General features: G+C 31.2%; 1 protein-coding gene across 7 annotated transcripts in view; it reads right to left on the reverse strand.

Moving 5' to 3' along the window:
• FMRFaR (FMRFamide Receptor) overlaps positions 1-23510 on the reverse strand; it is a 327763-nt gene that overhangs the window by 238547 nt on the left and 65706 nt on the right. For 3 of the 7 annotated variants that reach the window (XM_076402262.1, XM_076402261.1, XM_076402264.1), the window contains exon 2: positions 21816-21881. The exons of 2 other annotated variants lie outside the window; for them this stretch is intronic. The gene's annotated coding sequence lies outside the window, so the exon portion shown is untranslated. Of the gene's footprint in view, positions 1-21788; positions 21925-23510 lie in introns of all 7 variants that reach the window. 2 more of the 7 variants (XM_076402265.1, XM_076402266.1) reach the window with 2 other exon arrangements.

The raw sequence follows: 23510 nt of genomic DNA on the forward strand, positions 1-23510 counted from the left end.
TAAAATCATAGCATTATGTACGTGTATATGTTTGATGCAATAGGGTATATTTATCATAGTTTAAAAAGATGTTGCTGTGAATTTCATGAATTAATATGTTATGAGCAATGATGACTCAAAATATTTTAATTTCTTAACATAAGATGTAACAAGAAGCTGGTGAAACTGAATGTTTAGAATATCTATAGATGATATAATTTATAATTTTATTATTGCAATAGCCATGAATAAAGATGGAGGCTCGGTGCTCCCATCAAAATGCAGCGATTAACACAAACATGACACTGAATCATAATTTATTGAAAACAAATGAGCTAAAGAGATATGCTAGGGAGATAACTGAAAAGCAATTTGATTGGTTAAATGACGATATGATGAGTATACACTTAATATTAATTCACAGTATTCACGCAAAGTTAAAATAAAGCCTTAAGGTAAAAGATGCCTTGTAGATAATGTTTAATTGTCAGTTTTGTTTTAATCAAATATGCTATGATAGCTATAGAGTATTTATGATTCTTGTTCATCGATATGTTTATATAAAATTGACCAGAAAAATACAATATAATATTATATATTTGTACTTTATTTCTCAAACTTATTATTTATTTATATATATCTTGTAATTATATAATTGAAAATTATTCTGGTGGACAACCGGATATTCCGTTTCAAGCTCCTTGAATAGGGTTCAATACTAACCACTGAACTATTTGCGATACTCAATGCTTTATCCTACATTAAAGTAGAATCTTTCAGAGAATGGCTAATCCTTACCCAAAATTCCATCATTGATAAAGTTAGTTGGGCCCAGGAAGCCAACTATAACAAGCTCCTTGAAAATAAATCTGATTTTTTTTTCCTCTGTTCGCGTTCTTTTCCTTCGCCGCCATGTCCTACTTCTAAATCAACTGATACTAAGTCACTATCGTTTCTCGCACTATCAATTGATGCCTTCGAGCCCGTCTGCTCACTGTGAGTTTTATCACCCTGCTCTTACATACTGGACGACTGTCTACGACTCACTCATATTAGAGCTATGTATGGACTGCAAAACTTTACGAATTTTTTAACAGGAGAAAATACAGACAGACTCCTCTGATTTTTACTAGAAATCGATTACCTTCATCTAGCTTAGCCTAGCCTATGCTGAGATAATAGTCGCTTACCAAATAACCATTACCACCTCGGTGTGGATGCTAGTGTCTGGATAGAATCTGTAGTTCGTTATGGTTGTGTTTGTTGACTTATATTTGTGTCCATTTTTAAATTGTATATACACTATTTATACTTTTAATCCCCCTGCTTGTGTCAATTTAATTTTAATTTATTATTTTATATAAACACTTTATGTCTGTCCTCGTCCCCTTTACAATCAACAACGTACTCTATTATAGTCGCCTAAAGACAACATCCGTCAAAGCATTATTCTCTTTATATTTAAATTTGGTGATGTCATTTTCTTAATTTTCGGCTCTTCATATTATTTTGATTGTTTTCTATATTTGGCGGACTTTGTCTGAGGACCGAATGGCGTACAAGAATGTACTGACAAGGGAAAAATAAGAATAAAAGAATGTGGCCACATGCATAATCAACCGAAATTTTTAGTGGCGTATTTCAAATTTGTTGTGTCCACGCAGTAATCTAAAAAGATATATATATTTTTAATTTTTTCTTGATATAATATAATATTCTCTTTATATAATCATTTGCTAAATAGATTAATTTTTATACAATTCACGATACCATGTATTAGGGGTTTGAATCATTTATGGGTACAATAAATATATTAATCAAAATAGCTACCAACTTTTTTCTAGCAACACGGTAATGCCATGTCAAAAGTTGGTTTTACAGTGATCTAATCAACAATCCGTTTGTGTACCTCTTCAGCATTGCAAAACTGTGTGCCAGCCAAACCATACTGCATCAATTTAACCAAGTGATAATCAGAAGACATTATACCAGGTAACGCTGGGTGCGGTGGAACTATTCTTGCTGCAACAGTGTATCATTCGCAACTCTTCCAACTTGTGGGCGGGAACGTTGTCATAAAGGAGAATGACTGATGTTCACTCAAAAATTCGAAATGGGATTTTTAGTTTGAACTGGGTTTTCGTGGGATAAGTCATTATCAATGTCTTTTTTCATCTTTTAAAACAGTTTTGGTTCGTCAAGTAACCATTGGGACCTGACGAATTACTTAAATTTTAAATTTTTAATTACTTAAAAGTAAATAGAAATCTGTTATTTTCTGTTAAGAAATTTCCATCAAATAAAATAGGCAGTTTAGGTTGTTTAACAATTGTTTATATTGATATCTCCCATTTTCACCGATGAATACCGCTTATCAAAGTACATACAAACACCTAACAAAAGAGTAAAATAACTAAAAATCGTTTATGCTGGTTTTATATTGAAGCCGTCATGTATTTGTCCTTCAAATCTAAAAAGGACACACTTTTTTAATACCTATTTATTTTATTTAAAAACGAACTACCCACCTTTTCTTTGTAAAATCATTACCGGCCATAAATCTTACCTTATATTGAAATAATCACCAAGCAATGAAGGCGTTCGGTGGCAATTATTACAAGAACCTGTTTTTATACGTGTGTTTCCTTCATTAGCCTGTACCATTAACAAAATGAGAAATGTACATTGAAATATTTTTCGAACATTTACGGTAGTATTTGCTATAAAAACAACAAACCGGTAACAAAAAATCGACCGGTATTGAAAGTACTTGACTGAAAATTTCGCGAAAATAAAAAGATATACCAGTAGAATGCGGGTTGATAATAAATGCGTTCGCTATAGGTTTCTAAATGTTTTCGGTATACCGTCTACCGTGAAACAGCTATCGGATTGGCCTATTCTAAGTAATTTATTTTATATTTTCATTTCAAATCGGTTTAATTAACAAAATACACGACTACGGGCTCTAGCGGACCTTGGAAAAATTTAAAGCGATTAAGATTTGCATATTTAATTGGTTTTTAAAATATGGGTCACCAAAAACGTCTCAGCAAGACCAAAAATAAAGTGGATGATCAATTATTATAATAATTATATAAATAATGTAATGGAAATAAGTGTTATTCAGAGCGAGTTTATTCATCACTAGTTTCACAACAGAGCAATAGAATAATTTAAAAATGATATGTTACTGAAACTTGTTTGCACAGTATTTTTAATATAAAATAAGAAATATATTTGATATATAACGTTAATTAAAATAATAAATATCTGTATATTAAAACATATCAAGATAAATATTTCAAGAACTAACATTCAGTAACCATTTTTAAATGGCGTTTAATTAAATCATAATTCCATTAAGCTAGTTTAAATTACTACACCACTTAAAATATTTTCAGAACAGTAACAACTTCAGAGCATAAAATATAGGTATATAGGATCTTTCTTTACTATAAACATAAATATGAAATAATAAATGAATTAGTACATGTGTGTATATTCAAAACATAGGTTTTAAATAACTGATACAATGTTCAAACGATTAAATTTCATATATTCGCAGATCTTGGAACATTAATCGTTAAGCTCCTTAATATTTATCAATACTTTAAAACATTTACAAATTAACTGTTAATAATTCCTAATTTCTTGTACTTGTCTCTTGTGTTCTATGCAAATAATATGGTTAGATTAATTTTAACTGCTGTTTTTAACTATTGCATATGTATAACAGAAAGGACGAGGACGACGATAAAAAAGTTAAAAGCTGGCGGCCAGAGCTTAAAATATTGGTTTATATGTCTGACGACCAATCTGACGGCTGTTTTTAGTTGATTGATTTAGACGTACTTCATTTTATTGCAATATATTCATTTGTACATATTACACAAAAATATTAGACTTAAAAATATTTCCTCATTATAAGCTTTAACCGTGTCAAATTTCACGCCTCCAGGTGCCCCCGTTTTCCTCAAAAAAGGAGTCACGATCTTCGCTAAGCCGATTAATACATAGATTGTTTGGTTGTAAATATTTATCAGGCCCATAACATAATTTTAAAACATTTACAATACTTACAGGCTTCATTTTTCACTGTATCTTGTATGCATTATCATTTCGTCGATATGTTAACACATTTCGATTTTCATTTGAGTGCATTGAATATGTCTGCGGTCATTTGTGGTAAGTTTTACTGCTTTACTTAAATTTTAAGAAAAGGCCGGCTGAAGATCACCGAATATTGTGTGAAAGTTATGAAAACCATGCACCATTGATTTCAACATGTGAATACTGGTTTCAACGATTCAAAAGTAGTTTTTTCGACACAGAAGACAAAGAACGTTCTAGACAGTCAAAGAAATTTCAAGGCGAGGATTTGAATAAAATTACTAGTGGAGACTGAGCCGAGCACTGCGCGAAAACGACCGGAAATCGAGTAAAGATACAACAATGTTATTCTTCAACATGACAACGCTCGATCAAACGTTGCCAAACCGGTGAAAACATATTTGGAAACATTAAAATGGGAAGTGCTGCTCTATCCGCCCTATTGTCCGGACCTTGCTCCGTCTAGATACATTGTTTTTTCGAGATAAAATAAGCAAATTGGCTGAAATATGAGATGAAGTAGCGTTTATCGGTGCACAATACTTTGGATAAAATACATTGTACCGATTTTGGCTAATTAATATTCAGATTAAATTTATTTTTTTTATTTTTAAATATATATGTCAATATATATATATATATATAGAATATATACAGAATATATACATATATATATATATACAAATATATATATATATATATATATAAATATATATATATATATATATATAATAATATAATATAATATAATATATAATAATATATAATATATAATAATATAATATAATATAAAATATATAATATATATATATTATATATATATATATATATGTAGATTAGCTTTCAGAGCAATTTTTTTAAAAATATATTATATTTGAAAATAGGATGTTGATCATTTTACTTTAGTAATCTGTATATCAATAACCCCAATACTTTCACTAAATAACGCTGGCAATTTTATATAAACTCAGATACGCTATCGCATTTAACTAATTTACCCATAAAATTTAAACGACAAAAACTGTTAAGCTAAAAATTGTTAAATACTCTATTACGTTGTTTTTCGCCTGATAATGGATTAATTAGTACTGCGATCATTGGATTTAAATGCATCTGTACGTAAACATTGAATTGATTTTATTGTGCTCAACATTTCGTGATAAAAACCGTGTAACCTCAATTGAATTTCGAAAATAATTAACGCAACAGTTTCGAAACGATATCTGCGGCGACGAAACATGGATAGTCCTCAGCGTAAAAGGTTGTGGGATAATCCCGGATATTCCAATATGTTCAGAAAATCCAAGAATCGAAGTGTCTGCTCTTTATTTAATTTATCTTTTAACACTTAATTATTAACGATGATACCAAAAATTCCAAGCACTCCCAGTTTCCCTGAGTCCATATTGTTAATCGCCACTATCCATGAAAATATTTTTTCAGAAATCACATAACGTACGAAATCTCTTAGGTAACCATACCTCATAACTTATTTATATATATACCATATAGCTCTAAGAGGAATGCCAAGGTGGTTTCAGCCTTTACATATCCAGCAAAACGTACAATAACTGAATTCCGTTCAAAAAACACATCTCAGACAGCTCACTATAATATAGATACCCTCTTCGTCCATATCAGTTTTTGGAATAAACTAAATAAATCAGAACACTCCATAAAAAACTAAAGCTAAGTCAAATTGCTTAAACTTAGTAGCCAATTGACATCCGCTCTGCCAGAGAATCACTGCTACAACTATCGTTCTAGTAAAATTCTTGGTCAATTTTATATGGGCTTTATCATTCCATACACGGCAACTATTCTTCTTGACATATTGGCCAATTAGTCTTTTCACTCCAGCATCTTCAGCCATTTCCAAGTAATTTGTTAATTTCAAGTAACATTTTCACTTGCTCTAACTATTTTATTTATATTTAACTATTTTCTTTATGATTTAAGATAATAGGTGCACGTCACTCATTTCATCGTTAATTCTGCAATGCGAACAATATGGTGAAAATACTAGAAGCCTCCAGGAGTATATCCGTTCTTCCAAAAATATGCCTTATCATTAAACATGATTTGTCAGACAAAATTAAGGCCCTAAGAAATACATTTCGAAAACGAAACATTAAATTAACCTTAAAAAAATAACGAAAAGTTATTCACAGCGTCAGTAGGATTTTAAAAGGAAACGATACCCCAAAGAAAATAGTACAATGGTATACATTAATCCTAAAATGTCGGAGACACCATAAGAAAAAATATATTAAAAGCTCAATTACACGATAATTAATAATGTTAATAGACAGGAAAAAACACTTTGAAATAAAAATTAAGATCTGTTCGAGTCCAAATAAAAGGATCTAATCAGAGACGATTTTTTTTTCGTAAAAGAAGGGTCTTAATAATTAAAAGGGGGGACATTAAGCTGCGACAGCGATAAAAATAACGGCAGACAAAGCAAGCTCATTTGATGGAAGGAAAATAATTTGATTTCCCAGGAAGGTTGAAAGAGTTCAATCAGCTGTATTCAGAACGAATTTATCCTTATTGAATAAGTAGATGGAGTAAATGTTCCAGCGGTCGAGATATTCAAACAATAATCTTTTATGAAGCAACATAGCTATTAGCAACCCTACATATAACGTTAACAGTACATATTTAGCACGTGAAATAATGATCAATCCGTAATGCAATAAGACAAGTATTGAAATATGTATACTTTTATGTTTCCTCTGAATATTAGAATGAAATTTAAAACAAAAATATCTTTGCATCTTCCGAATAAAATATTCCATTGTCTTGTAGCGACCTTGAGGCATGTCGAATTTTACATCGTGGAATAACGGTCTACAAAATACCCAGAAATATAATCCCAGATGTTGAACACGGGCGTGGTGCCAGCAGCGCCAACTAGAACCCAACAACGACTAGCTGGCGGCAACCCCGAGACGTTTATCTGGAATGTTATTGAAGGGTATTACGATTCATATAGTGCTCAACCCTCGTTTGGTTTAGATGTGCCACCATCGACTGCCCAAGCCTAGTCACCAGGTAACACCACTGCCATCCATTTTATTATTTGTTTTTTTCACATTTTTTTATATTGCCAATAAATAACGGTCACATAATGTAAACACCACTGTTTCATTCCGTTTTACCTCCATTCAGCGAAAAGTTCACCATTTACCCTAAAGTCTCTTCTTTTTTTAACGTAGAGACATCGATTTGTAAGTCAATAGACTACACCATTATGTCGTGCACTCCAAGAATTCTCTTAAGTTACCAGGAATGGACTTATCAAAAGTATGCAAATATATAAAAACCTTATAAATAAAGAGAGATATTAAAATTAAACAATTAACAACAAACTTTAAAAATATGCGACAAAGAGCATGATAAAAAAACAACGGTATTGTTAACTAATTAATAAAAGAATCTAATAATAAAGTTAAATTAATAAGTAAAATCCTACCTTATATCTCAAAAGGATTGAAATATCAAAATTCAGAAAATAAAGTAAATCTATTATACGAAGGAGGATAATTTCGTTAATCAAGAAATTAACACACTTGACGAAATACAGCCATAAAATAGTTGTTTGCATATAAATCGCACAAATTTTTGCACATTGATATTGTAACTTTTTAATTATTAACAAAAATATTGATATTGAAATGTAAGTATTAATTTAAACAAATAAACAAACAAACAAAATTTATATATTTATTTGTAAACTATATAATATAATAATATAATAATATAATAATACAATCGACTTTAACAAACCCCTATTGAAGAATTTTTTCAACAGCCAAAATAATTCACGATGGACAGGAACAAGTTATAATCGCTTGGTGCCAAATCCAAACTGTAAAGTAGATGCAAGAAATCTCCCAACCAAGCTCTCGGGACTTCCGGCGAGTGGATTTCGATATGTGTAGCGTAATCGAATTACGAGTCCGTATTGAACCAATTCACAGTACATGATTCTTTGTCCATCCAGAGAAACCTTGGATTTCATATTTTTAAGCGCCTGACAGTTATATATTTTGTTATGCTATTTGAATGTTAGGTTTCTAATGCTCACTAGTAAAAACCAATCGGGTCTATGTAACACGGGATACTATTTATTAAAGCCATTTATTGGAAAAAACAATTAGAATTGTTTAATAGACGTAATAGTATTATGTAAAGTATTAAAAAATTATAATTGTCTTTTTAAAAAATAATATAAGCCATCAACCTTGAGAATACTATATATATATATTAAATTTTTTATAAAAAAGAACTATAAAATACTTAAGCAAAATATAGTACAAGGTGTTTTTTTTATTTGCTTATTTTTTAGTCGCCTCAACACATATGTATTATTTAACAACTACGGCGATGTATATATAGTTACAATCAAAGTAAGAATATAAAATAAAATAATATATAACAAAATGTAATAATACAAAAGTAAAAGAGTAAAGATCATAACTAGTCGCATATATATGTATATAAAGATTTGTGCAAGGTACAAAAGACATATTATATTATTTGGCGAATACTATATACACTAGTTACATATGTTTACGATCACAATATGAATATAAAATAAAAATAACATATAACATATAACAAAATGTAATAATGTCAAGAAATCAGAGTAAAAAGGCATGACATGACATATATCTAATATCTGTATCAGGAATCTAAAAAGTTTAAGTAGGTTTTCCAAGGTGAACAAGTCTGATAGCCAGTGAGGGAAGTTCGATTCTCAATGTGGTCAAATAGTTATATTTAAAAGTAAATCTCAGTGTTTAGAACCACAGCGAGGCCATTGGTAGATGGGAATAAATTAATTTACAATGGCAAGATCTGAATTTGGATAGTAGGAAATCGTTTTATATATATGGTTAAGTTATGGCCATAACTTGTCGGTATCTTCAACGTTAGGTCCCACCTCAGTTAAGTGATCTCGTTTAATTTAGATTCAATGTATAATGCGTTGAAAGTGAAGGCCAGTTGAATTGGTGTCCTTGTCCATGAGTTCAACCATGAATCCAGGCAAGAAAAATTTTCTTGTGGTAAGCTCTTAGAGCATCTTATGTACGTTAATTATTAGTGAATAGAGGAATCCATGCAGATCAGCCGTTCACCAGATCCTTCTCTCAACAACGATTGAAGTGATTTGCAAATGGCAAACAAACAGTGAAAATTGTGGTGGGTTTCGGAAGGCTGAAAGTTAGAGAAGTGGATGTACGTAGAACAGCCACACCCTCATCGCTTTTTGCTCTATCAGTGTAAAGTATTTGAGTAGGAGTAGTAGGAGCTAATCGGAGGTCTCTAAATTTGGTTTTCCAAAAATATTGACCGCAATCGTGTTTACTGTATGCCAGAAGAGTTTTGTTTATAGAAAAGGATGAAGAGGTCCAGAAGAAATATTTTGCAATAGGGAAAAGCGTGAAAATTAGTACATTTATATGGAGGAGATGAGTGAGGTGAGAATATGGGGCGGTAAGAGATCTTTTAATTTAATGAGGGTATGGATGAGCGACATCGGTGGTGCAAAATGTCTAGAAAAAGGAATTTTTGCAATAATCTTTAACGTAATTTAGCGCACCATTAGGCAAGGGATCATTAGGCAACCAAGGTGAAACATTGAAAACTGGGGATTGGGCTAGTGCAGTAGGCACCCAAAGCAATTCTAAGAGCACTATTTTGGATAGTGTTAAGGAAGCGAAGGTATGAAGAGCCAGAGGTATTAAAGAGGTAACATCATGCCTAACATCATAGTTAGGTGTTGGTGTTCTTTATTGTATTTTTATATGTTTTGTCAACGAGAGGTGTTGGTCAAATGTGACTCTCAAGAATTTGGTATGACTGCAGGAAGATATGGGTTTGTAATCTATGGAGAATGGATAGATCCTGCAATTGCGCTTTCGCAAGCGTATGACTTCATCCGTGAGATTATGAAACCGGTACTTAACGACTTAGTTTGAGAGGTTAAATAATTAATGTTAAAGTTAGAAATGTTTGTTGAGTTTAAGAGTCAGGGGCTTTGTGGGCAATGTTGTAGGTTAAGATGTCATCTGCAAAAAATCTGATATGGACGTTGAGGCATGGCAGATCAATAACGTTAATTGTCGTATTAAAGAGGATGGGACTAACTACGGAACCCTAAAGCAGTCCAAGGTAGTTTAAAATATATTTAAATATTACCACACCTAACAAAAATATACATTTTTGTATTATATTTTTCTTAGAAATATATTTAATTAATAAATTTTGCTCCTTAAGTTTAAATGCCTCTATTTTTTTTACTGAAAATCAATTCTGATAATGTATCTTAATAAAACAGCGCTTTCTTTTTCGCTAAATTCTACCATTGTATTGTAACATCAATGCTGTAATAAAATCGCTTAACATTATCTCTTAATCATTTTTCTTTTTTTCTCGACCTTGTTGTGAGCGAAGTTAGAAAATTCCTTTGTCCGAAAACATCCAAGCTTTCGAAAACACACATTAGCCTAGCAAAAAACAGATGACTTATAACTAAATACTGTTCAGGTCAACGAGTATTTGTATTCAACGATGTTTAATAGTGATGGACAAATAATCTATTTCGAGAAAAAACAAAAATTATGCTACAAAAAAAACAAAGGATTAGAAAAAATTATCTACTAGAATAGATCGATTTAGGAGTGACTTCTTTAAAATAAGAATATAGGATACGAGACACAAATATCGATTAATTATTGATTAAAATATTAAACATCATCCCACAGGTACAATGGAAAAACCAGCGGCATACCACGTAACACGAAAGAATATCGATATATCCATATATTGATATATTTTTTAAATATCGATATTATTGACGGATGTTTTTGTCAGCCGATATTTTCTATATCTTTTCAGAAACAATTAAGCATTCTTCTTAGATATTTTAAAAACTTTGTAGTTATTTTAAATAAACCTTTAAAAATAGTACTTAATTTTAAGGGTTTAGAGCATTTTGTGCTTAATTTTAAAAATGTCTTTAATATTCAATATATTTTACAATATCGTTAATTTTATCAGTGATTGACATCCTTACCGGAAGCTTCTATTTAAATCCGGTCTGACTAGGCTAAGAAATATTTCCGTAACTAAAAAATAATTAAAATTATAAAAAAGTTTCGGATTTCCAATGGTTCGCGGCTAGGGACAGTTTCACCAACTGCAGTCCACCTTTGATGGTCATAAACTCAGAATTTCAATGGAAGCATCAAATACCAATGAACTAGAGTTAAAAAAACACATTTCAACGTCATAAACTAGAATTCAAAACGTAAGTACCGACTTGGAACCAATTTTTTCAAGTATCAGAAAGTCAGTATCAACAGTGTCTGGATAGAACAAGTATTAACTACGTATCTACATTTTTGCTCGAAAGTACTATTTTGTAACATTCATTCCTAACGCTTATTCACTAATGAATACTAATTTCTAACAAACTAGTATAACAAACACTAGCTATTGGAAAAGAAGATATAACGGTCAGTCTCCATACATTTGTATCGGCAATACTCGGAAACAAGTTAATGGATTTAATTTAAATGCTTACACCAAATTACACCATATTAAATATTTCGTATACTTTTACATCTGAAATTTCAACGAAAATGGAAACTTTTAAGCACCAAGATAACCGCTATCAACTTAACTATTGATATGACACAATTACAATTCCGATATCATATTAAACCTCCTGTACTCAATACCTATAAAAGTTCTTTTCTTTGCTGTTTCCACACATTACTAGTTTCGCATATTTACTTTTAAATAAATACAATATTGAGACATCAATCTTATTACATGTAACTATTCTTATATGTTGCTATAATTTCTCGGATGGAGCTTCGAAATCGAATCAAAAACTATCAGGAAAATAACAACATCATCTGAATAAACAAGCATTACCTACATATCTAACTCTTTGCTCGAAAATACTGTTTTGTAACATTCATTCGTAACACTTATACCTAACGTAACTTCCTGTACTCCTATAATAGTTATTTTTCTTTACAGTTTCGACACATTATTACGTTCACTAATTTGCTTTCAAATGTATCAAAGATTAAAACATCAAATTGTTGTTATTATGTGCACTTTTCGTAAAACATATATCATAAATATTCTTATATGTTGCTGTAACTTCTCAGGCAGACCTTGTAGATCGAACCGACCATAAATAATAATGAGCAGCTGAACTGCCACGAATTACATGTCTATTTTACCTCGACCGACGATCAAACTTATTTATAAACATCGGATTTTTGGCAATATTTGATTTAGTTCGAACACGAAAGCGTAAAAATACTATTTTAAAAATACCAACAACAGCCAGATGCACTGCCAACCATTAATCCAACGACATGGTTACCAATACTCTAATTCACAACGTAAATAAACTATTAACTGTGTAATGAAAATGTATCGATATTATTTAATAATTGCATTATTGGAAACATTAGCATAACACGGGCTTAAATACGTTTTGCAATAGATTCACGAGAAAAGAATTGTGATTTATTTAAAAGATTATACTACGCACTTCATTTTACAAAGGGCGTTTATTAAGGAGAAATGGTACAATATATATTAACCAAAATATTTTTCACCATTTTCTACAATTTTTTCCCGTCTGGCCATACAGTGTCAAAAGAACGATCTTGGTTTGGCAGCAATCCAATCATTGATGCATTTTAGCACTTCTTCAGCTTATCGAAACTGAGAACCGTCGGAGTCATACTGCATAGATCTGAACAAATGGTGATCAGAAGGCGTTATTTCTGTAATATATTACTCCTAGCTGATACCACCATCTATACACCAAGATTTTATAGCCATGATGCCCTTCGGTATCGATGGATGACTCCCCTGGAGTAACTAATGCCTTTTTGCGCTGGGTATTTCATAGTAGATACAATTTCAGTATCATAGGCTCAGAAAACTCTGATTTTTTATGTAACTGCGATGCTGAAACCGATCGAAATGTCATTTTCAGTCGCAGTTTCCATCGTATGCGATGTACGTAGCTCCTTGTTCAACTGCTGATATGTGCTAATCTATTTTTTTGGGAGCTCGACTTGGGTTTCCGTCCAATAAGACTCACAATTTATTGCCTTAGAAACCTGCTCTGAAGCGAGGAAATGTTTTTTGTGAATGACGTCACAAGCACCGCTTGTGTCTTTGTCAAAGTCTTTAAAATCAAAACTGACTATTGAGACATGACAGATCAGCAACAGGATACAGTTCTAATATGTTTTGAGATAGAGCAATCACCTAATACATTTTGTAGAGCTACTTCTTGTTCTGTGGGTATACCTGGTTTTTTACAATCGATACATTTACATACATACATACAATCGAGAAATTGAATTTACCTATGTAAAGCTTGGAAACAGTTATAATCTAATATTAGTAAGTGCATTCTACAGTTTTTTTTTCTGTGGATCTGGTAACCGAAAAAGTCCAAGGATCATGAAGTATAAGTTCAAATTGAAAAAAGAGCATTGTTATTAATGCTTTTAAGCCATATAGTGAAATAAAGCACATAAGTAGAAGCATCATAGGTTTTTAGTTCTTTAAGTTAGAAAAAAAGACAAGATAATAATACCTAGCAATGAAAAATATATGGAAAAATAAAATATTCCTTTTTTGTCAAAACAACATCAATGGTAAGAAATATACCTATTTAAACATAACTTTCAAGCTTCAAAAAATTTCTCATAGACAGGTCTTGCGATCCCTACTTCAATTGATTCTACGAATTCTGCGAAATGGTAAATTTACTCACGGAAAGAGCAAAAAGTTATATGGGACCATGTCACGTAAATGCAGAATTAGAAGAACAATATTAACGTTTTTTTTTACTGTAATATCCAAATTCAACTTTATGGTTATGACTGGATACATACAGGTAGAGTGAAATAGAAATGTAAGTATTGAAAGCAGGCGGTAGAGCTACCCTAGGGATGATCTATAGGGTAAATATTAATTTAAAAGCCAACTGGATCAATGACTTGCCACTCCGTAGCTGTGTTAACTTAAGCATAATATTTCAACCTTTTACAAGAAACATTCCTCATAAAATGCTACAGTATACTTATATAAGTAACCTCTTTTACTATTTAGAATAAGTAGCACCATAGCACTGAAAGAAAACGATTAACAAAATCAAGATAGATATTCTTCTTCAGCCTGTAGTATAATCACTAGCGCAACACCATGATGTTTCTGCAAAAAAATGCAACACTCTTAACACAAACTGCGCTTCAACTAGTGCCAACTTGTGAAAGCGGCCATAATCAATCTGAATAAGACATAGAGATCAGCTAACATTTCTCTAATGCTTACATGAATTTGATCGTAAAAGATGTTCTAATATTTTGTGAAATTCCGAGAATATATCAAGCTACAATAATTTTTTACAAAGCAATTGATCTGACACTGTCTGATACTTGAGACAAAAGTGTAAATAGTTAGTTTATATATATTTCCGGTTATTCTTAATTGCAAAGTATACAGCTCTAATAATATTTCACTAATTACAGTTACTCTAATCAGTAAGTTTAAACATTTTTTAAACCGCATTATCACCAGACAAATGGCGATACCTTGTACGTCTAGGATATATTAGCGAACGATATAAAATAAAATTACTTCAAACAAACCGATTAAAGACGATTTTCTTGTTATGTGTGCTGAACAAGCAGAATTTAATTAACTTGATATCGCAAAAACAGATGCACTGAGACTAATAATGCAGCTTAACGACAGTAGTGGTTACAATGGCGCTCGTATAACGATAATGAAGAAAGAAATTGAACAGACAAGATAAAGCTAGGAAATGGACTTTCCTTCCTCGTTCCTCCCCCCTTCCTAACCCTCGACGCTCTCGACGTCCATAAATCGATTTTTAGTTTATATGGTTTGTTCTCAATTTAAATTTAAAACATATTTCTATATTCTATAATGATGATCTTGTATTTAAAGATCAGTAAGAAGAGGCTACAAGAAGTTATTTCGAAACAAAAAATTTAATAATCAAAAGTTTTGTCTGATCTAAAAGGAAAGCACTAATTTTTCGAGACAACTCTTGGTATTTAGGTCAATAAGGTTTAGATGGTGATTATTAGATCGTAAAGGTTATTACGATTGAACGCGATGGGAATGAGGAATGGTGGCCGATATAATTCGGGGTCCTAATAGGCGTGAAATCGTGAGGGACATATCGTTTTAATACACTGCATCTGTAATAATTGAGTTTTTTGTGTTAGTTGGCTTTATGAATCGTTAACTCGATTCATTAAATTCCTAAATTGCTACTTTTCTATTGATTATGTAGTGACCTTGAGGCTTGTCAAATTTTACATCGTGGAATAACGATTTACAAATTACTCAGAAATATAATACGAGATGTTGAACACAGGTGGGGTGCCAGTAGCGCCAACATACGTACACGGAAGTACATGATAACGAATATCTGGCAACCCCAAGTCGTTTATCTTGATGTGTTCTGCAACTTCAGCCTGAACCGTGTAATAGTCAATAGCGCAACACTATCATGTTTCTATCTCACACTGTCTGATACTTGTGACAAAAGTGACATGTAAATAGTTATTATGTATATATATATATATATATATATATATATATATATATATATATATATATATATATATATATATATATATATTTCCGGTTATTCTTAACTGCAAATTATACAGCTCTAATAATATTTAACTAATTACAGTTCCAGTGTAATACTGAATAATATATTAAAAACCTCTATTCAAAAACTCTAATTAGTAAGTTTTAAAAGATTTTGAACCGCATTATCACCAGACATATGGCGATACCGTGTACATCTAGGATATGTTAGCGAACGACATAAAATAAAATAACTTCAAACAAACCGATTAAAGACGATTTTCTTGTTATGTGTGCTGAACAAGCAGAATTTAATTAACTTGATATCGCAAAAACAGATGCACTGAGACTAATAATGCAGCTTAACGACAGTAGTGGTTGCAATGGCGCTCGTATAACGATAATGAAGAAAGAAATTGAACAGACAGATAAAGCTAGGAAATGGACTTTCCTTCCTCGTTCCTCCCCCTTCCGAACCCTCGACGCTCTCGACGTCCATACATCGATTTTTAGTTTATATTGTTTGTTCTCAAATAAACGACGGGCAATTAAATCTAAAACATATTTCTATATTCTATAATGATGATCTTGTATTTAAACATCAGTAAGAAGAGACTACAAGAAGTTATTTCGAAACAAAAAATTTAATAATCAAAAGTTTTGTCTAATCTAAAAGGAAAGCTCTAATTTTTCGAGACAACTCTTGGCATTTAGGTCAATAAGGTTTAGATGGTGATTATTAGATCGTAAAGGTTATTACGATTGAACGCGATGGGAATGAGGAATGGTGGCCGATATAACTCGGGGTTCTAATAGGCGTGAAATCGTGAGGGACATATCGTTTTAATACACTGCATCTGTAATAATTGAGTTTTTTGTGTTAGTTGGCTTTATGAATCGTTAACTCCATTCAATAAATTCCTAAATTGCTTCTTTTCTATTGATTATGTAACTTGTCGAATTTTATATCGTGGAATAACGGTCTACAAAATACCTAGAAATATAATCCCAGATGTTGAACACGGACGGGGTGCCAGTAGTGCCAACTAGTGCACGATAACGAATATCTAGAAACCCCGAGACGTTTATCTGGAAGAATATTGAAGGGTACTTTCGATGATTCAATATCTGATCATCGTTCAGTTCAGACGTGCCACTATCGACTGCCCAAGCCCCGTCATCAGGTAAACTCAGAGCCGGTTCTTTTATCTATTTTATTTATTTTTATTATTTACTTGTATTTTACACATTTTATATTATATCACTAAATAACGGTCACATCAGGTAAATCACAACTGTTTCATTTCATCTTACCTCCATTTGCTGAGCCCTATATCAAACCCTATTTCTCTTGATTACGCCATAACTTGAAAACGACTTTACTGATTTTATTCGTTTTTTTTTAAGTTTTCTAATACTACGTAGAAGGTTCTTACGGTAAGAAAAGTTAAGAAAATTGTGCAACCAATCTGGACGATTATCCAGTTTTGAGTATGTTGAGTGAGTTTTTATACTAATCATACTAATACTTGGTATACAAGTATGTATACAATACAATACATAATTATAAAAAAAACATTAAGGGAGTCAATTTTTTTTATTTGAATTTACTTCTTCAAAATTCTACCAATTAATTAGTACTTTCAGTACCAACTTAGTTTACAGCATTCACAGTGCTGTAAGTTAAGAATATATACGAGCAAGTCAAACTGACAAGAAACGTGAAGCGCGAAATGAAGTTGAACGAAATCGATGGAATCGAAATAAATAACGTAGAAATGTTGCGCTTTAACCCCATCGAGCTGCACTCAATAATAACGCCGCTATTAATTACAGTTGTTGCATAAGGCATTGCAAAGTATAAAAATAAAAATACATAAAATTAAAACCCCTGGATTGTGATTGAGTTGCGCCAGTAGCCAGGTGAGATTGGCGCTATTGGTAACACTAGAGCCACTACATTGATTGGTTTCCAGAAACTGCTTTTTTCGTTAAAATTGGCCTGGTTACAAATTGGAGATTCATTATTTTGCATGTTCAACGACAGCTTGAATGCTGAATAAGTTGTTACGCCATCTTCCAACGACGTGGCTGCAATACTTGATGACACAAGTGTGCAATTCCATTTTCCGATCGAATCGTTGCCAAAATCATTCACTTTAAAAACGTTCCCAGTTACACTAGAAGCATCTAAGAAAAAAGTTCTGCCAATTCCATCATGCATTACCTTCATGAGCGTATAGTAGGCATATGTTATTGCTGATTTAAAAGGTTAACGTTTCTTTTTAAAACTTGCTTTTCAAAACATTGTAAATATCTTCGATAACAAAATAAATAAACATCAATATTATTGCTAAATTAATAATAATGTGCATTAAAAAGAATTATATTAAACACTACGTTATTTAATTACTTTTTCGAGTTTGAATAGAATATTCATAGCTCAGGCAGGTTGCATTTTTAAAATTTTTGTTTATTGAGTCAACATTATGTATGAAATAGGACATCGGGCGGAAGATTTCTATAACTTTACTGACACATACACATACATTTTGTCGAAATGTTTCCATAACTATTTTGCATAGATATGACCGGAATCATTTCATTTAATCTTTCTAACTCAAACGTTGGATCTCCTCCTTTATTATATGACAAAATAACCGATATAAAGAAATAAAAAGTGGTTATTTCGACTAAACAATAATTTATTTATTGATAAATGTAAAGAGAGTACATATATGTACTTCATTAATAGTTTAATAGGTAACAACAATGTATCTAAAATGTGTATCATTTTATCTTTCTATATTGTAAACCTTCAGGCAAATTATGGAAGACCCAGAACATATTTACAAAACAAATGCACGTAAACATATGTACATAATTCTGAAAACTCGGATATTGTGTTAATATCATATATTGGGTAATTTCATGTATTTTACTCAGTTGATATTGATTAAAGTATGAAACATGTAAAATGGAAATGTAAAAATCAACCTGACCTAACTGTTAAATTCACTGGCTTAGCGCTTAGAGAACGTTCAGCTTAGCAGTTTACTTGCGTTCTAACCAAACATTGCGTCTTCTAATTGCCACTTCCAAATGCTAAATGCAAAATTAAAAACTGATCAAATTACATGCAAGATATAAAAATGTATCTGCTTTTTTCAGACACGTTATTCATAGAGCTGAAAGAAAGAGAATAGTATATGTTTACCATCCTCTGAAAATATGTAACAAAATAGAAAATCCGTTTTTTTTTGGCAATGAAAAACATAAATTTAAAGTCGCCAGTGTTCGTTGAAATCACCAGTCTTGGTTAAAATCAGAACATTCAAAACAGAACAAAAAACAGAACATTCCATTTCACAAAGTATATAAGTCGTCGAAGCAAAGCAATCAGTTACACAACAAACCCAAGACAAGAAAACATTATCGCATTATTAATTACAAGAAATTGACCGTAACAAATTCAGAACGGATTCTCATCAGAAACTACGCACCTTAACTTATATGAAACTAATCGGATATTTTTATCTATTCAAAAACTTAACAATTCAAAATTCTTTACTTAAGTTATCTCATATCGTAATAAAAATTATTTTCAATTCATACTTTGAGGACTAAATATACCCTTTTGGATAAATATGCACAAAGAAGAGAGAAAATACACTTACATTTTTCAAACCAAAGCTTATCCTCTACAATATTATGTTCTTCAACGGGAATTACATATGATGATCAAGAGGGCCAATTCTGATCACCAATGCGAAAGTACATGACAATTTATCAGACAATAAGCCCGCATCAATATTATCCATCTGATCACATCACGATATGAAACAAGAGTAATAATCACTGTTTCACTAACCTCATTTACGATTTTATTTTAGTTTGCATTTAGTAAATCCATTTTATTTCTATTTTAAACATAAAGCGTCAGCTGTCACACTGTTTTTTGCTTCTTTAAATTTTGTGTATTTTTTATGCCTTTCACATGGAAACACTATTATGGTGAGTAAACACTATTATCCATATAATCAATGTTCAAAGGATAGGTATAAAAACTTCACATCATTACAACTTTTATTTTTAAAAGTGACAGTGGATTAACTGAAACAGCAATAAATAAACAGGATTTCGTCTGTTAACTTATTTGAAACATTGATTTGGGGCTGAAAATACTGTTGAAACTAAACAGTGGCTCGAAAAGTATTATAGAAACACTGAATACCCACATCATATACAATTTTACAAATGATGATCAAGTGGGCCAATTCTGATCACCAATGAGAAAGTACATGACAATTTATCAGACAATAAGTCCGCATCAATATTATCCATTTGATCATATCACGATATTAAGCAAGAGTATTAATCACTGTTTCACTAACCTCATTTACGAAGAGGAAAATTGTAAATATTACTAAAGTCAATAAATCGTACCGAAATGTAATCCATTGTATATGTTTCCAGGTTCTCTAACTCTCAAATATATCAAATATGTATTCAATATCAAGACATTAATGTGAAAATGAGCTTCATCAGTTAAGGTAATGATTAAATAATGATTAAAATATATATCTTGATGTTCAAAAATTATTTAATTTTTTCTATCGCCAAAAGAAAACAACTTATCTTTCAACTACATTATTCTGTTGTGTTAATTTTAGTTTGCCTTTACTAAATCCATTTTATTTCAATTTTAAACATAAATTGTCAGCTGTTACACTGTTTTTTGCTTAATTAAATTTTGTGTATTTTTTATACCTTTGACATGGAAACACTATTATGGTGAGTAAACACTACTATCCATATAATAAATGTTCAAACGATAGGTATAAAAACTTCACATCATTTCAATTTTTATTTTAAAAGTGACAGTGGATTAACTGAAACAGCAATAGATAAACAGGATTTCGTCTGCTAACTTATTTGAAACATTGATTTTTGGCTGAACAATACTGCTGAGACTAACCAGTGGTTTGAAAAGCGTTATAGAAATACTGAATACACACATCATATACACTCCGATTTTTATTCTAAATGATGAATTATATTCACCTCAAATATCTACAACATAGTTTTAGTAATTGTACTAGACAGTTTAAAGATATCACTTGCGACCATCTATCCTAAACCTATCAGAACGCGAGAGCTGTTCAATCAAAATAAAAATGATTTATTAATTAAATATGGGTCAATGGGTGTAACACAGATCCACTAGTATATACCTAAATCAAAAGTGTCGTCAGTATGATTGTCTTGAAAGAGGATAAGTTGAAGAAAATTCTGCAGCAAAATAAGCCATTAAAATCGGCAGGACGTAAATTTTATTGTCCATACGTAAAATCATATCAATGAAAATCATCATCAGTTTTAAATTAAACAATACTTATTAACACAATCATTTTACTTGCTATGCTATTATTTTAAACGTAATTATATTATAATTAAGTTATATTTAAACAAAATCAATACATCTTATTATAATAATGAAAGAATGAACAAATTTTAAATTGCGATAGTTATAAATTTTTGGATATTTGATATCACAGTTCGGTACCAACATCAATATTATGAGTTAGTAAAATAACATTGCTAAGGCAACTTGTGAGAGATCGAACCATAATACGAGGGATATGATCCTTATCGTAGAGGTAGGTTGGTGCATAATTTTTTCCCTTAACATTTACCGGAACAACAGCTTTCGTCTTCGTCAAATTGATCCTTAATATACTGTAGCTACAATTGAACTGTATTATCCGCATAGCTATAAAGAGTAATATTAAATTAAGCTTTATCAAAAATTGAAAGCATTGATTTTAGCTGAGATATTTTTACACGTTCAAGTTTCAAGTAATAATAACTGTACTATATTCTTGATAATTACATGGTACTTAAAAATGTTAAAGATTACTAAATATATAACAATACTTCACTATAATTAATATAAAAGATATTATTCGGAAGTTAAAATATACTATAAGGAAACGTTATTTTTATACTTATTGATTACTATTGTTGAAACTTACCGTAAAAAATTCAGGTACACTCGACTGGGCAAAGGAGTCAACAAGCCCTGATTTCACTATTGACACCTGTTAGCAAACAGTTTAATTAATTCAAATTTATAAAAATGGCCTATATTTAAAAATGAACCATTTTTGATACTCGGATATGATGTTAAAAATTCCGCACGCAAATCAAACACAAAGAGTGAATAGGAATTTAATGAATCTACTGAACGTTAAACTTTAGATATACGCCATGATCGACCGAGCATTTCTTGAAACTTTCCGATAAAATCCAATTGTCAATGGAGTTTTAACTGCAGTTCCAGATAATCAGCAGGAATGCAACGAACTTGAGAATCTCAAGCCGAGGATAAACAAAAATTCTCCATTCTCGCTGCATCTTCGGCGTAATACGTAAACCAAGATTGTCGGATTTATCGAGAGAAGGTATCAGATTTTTCTGGTGGAGAAATCGTTCGAGAAACAAACGAATATCTTCGCGGGCGACTTGTAGCGGCCATATTTCAGAATTAGTCGTATAAATATGCGTCGCACAGCGCCAACAGAAATATTCTCTTTCGTATTGGTTTTAGAGATAAAGTTCTTTAGTATATCCTCAATAGATGCAATATTTCAGATATACCCTCCATCTTCATTCCAAGGGGCTATTCGTTTGCTTACGTTGCTGTTGTTCTACTGGGAATAAGGAATGTTTATTTTATTTATTACGTTTATTTTCATTATATCGTTAGCATTAAAATGTAGTCCAAACACGAAATAAATTCTGAATATTTATGGACAATAAATTCAATTAAATGTGTGCGGTGGTTGGCTTGGCACTTACAGCATTCTCATAACCCAATTTTACAACAGATGTTTGAATTTTTTGAATCTAGTTAAGCTTTTTTGTCGATGGATACGTTTGTAAATACTTTGAACCAAAAAATATTCAGCTGTTTTCATTGACAGCCTCTTCTTCACAAGTCCAACAGTTCCTAAGCTGTCAATGCGTCTTTTAGAAGAATTAAACTTTGCTCTCAAAATTGGACCCACTTCTCCATTCGAATCAAAATTTGACTGAGTAGTGCAAGAAATAGTTATTTTTATTGCACTTTCTCCAAAACGTTTCTGAAGAATCGATGCATTATTGTTTTTTGTCAAAATGTGAAGAAATACAACGTGCATTTTGAATTTTTGTTCAAAATAATTTTTATATTGGATATATTTCCATTGATTTCTACAACTTTTTTACATCTTTCTGCCAACATGTCGATACCCTATCAAAAGAACGAATTTACATATAAACAGCAAGACTTTCGGTTTCGATGTCCATGGTTCTCTTGGATTAACCCATGCCATTTTGCGCTTGGTAATACCCTAGTGGATCTTATCTAGGCCACTAAAAATTTTCTTTCAACTATAACTTGTAAGAAAATAATTCTAAAATTTTAAAAAGTATGGTTTTAAATTTAATATTATCCACATTTATCCATTATCAATTTATGGATCGGATCCGAAACTTAAAAAGTGATGTACTTCTGTTACTGGACATATTTTATATAAAAAATCATTATACCATCATCAAATTTTAGCTGTAGATTGATCAATGAATAAATCTAAAACAAATGAATGCATAAAAGTACCGAGGGTATTAAATTAATATACTTGTGAGTTTCTGATGATAAAATAATGCTTGGTAAATGCTTTGATTTT

This window comes from Rhynchophorus ferrugineus, unplaced genomic scaffold (assembly GCF_030347505.1).
Source record: "Rhynchophorus ferrugineus isolate W39M unplaced genomic scaffold, kcgeb_rfMv2 rfM4, whole genome shotgun sequence".
NCBI lineage: Eukaryota > Metazoa > Arthropoda > Insecta > Coleoptera > Curculionidae > Rhynchophorus > Rhynchophorus ferrugineus.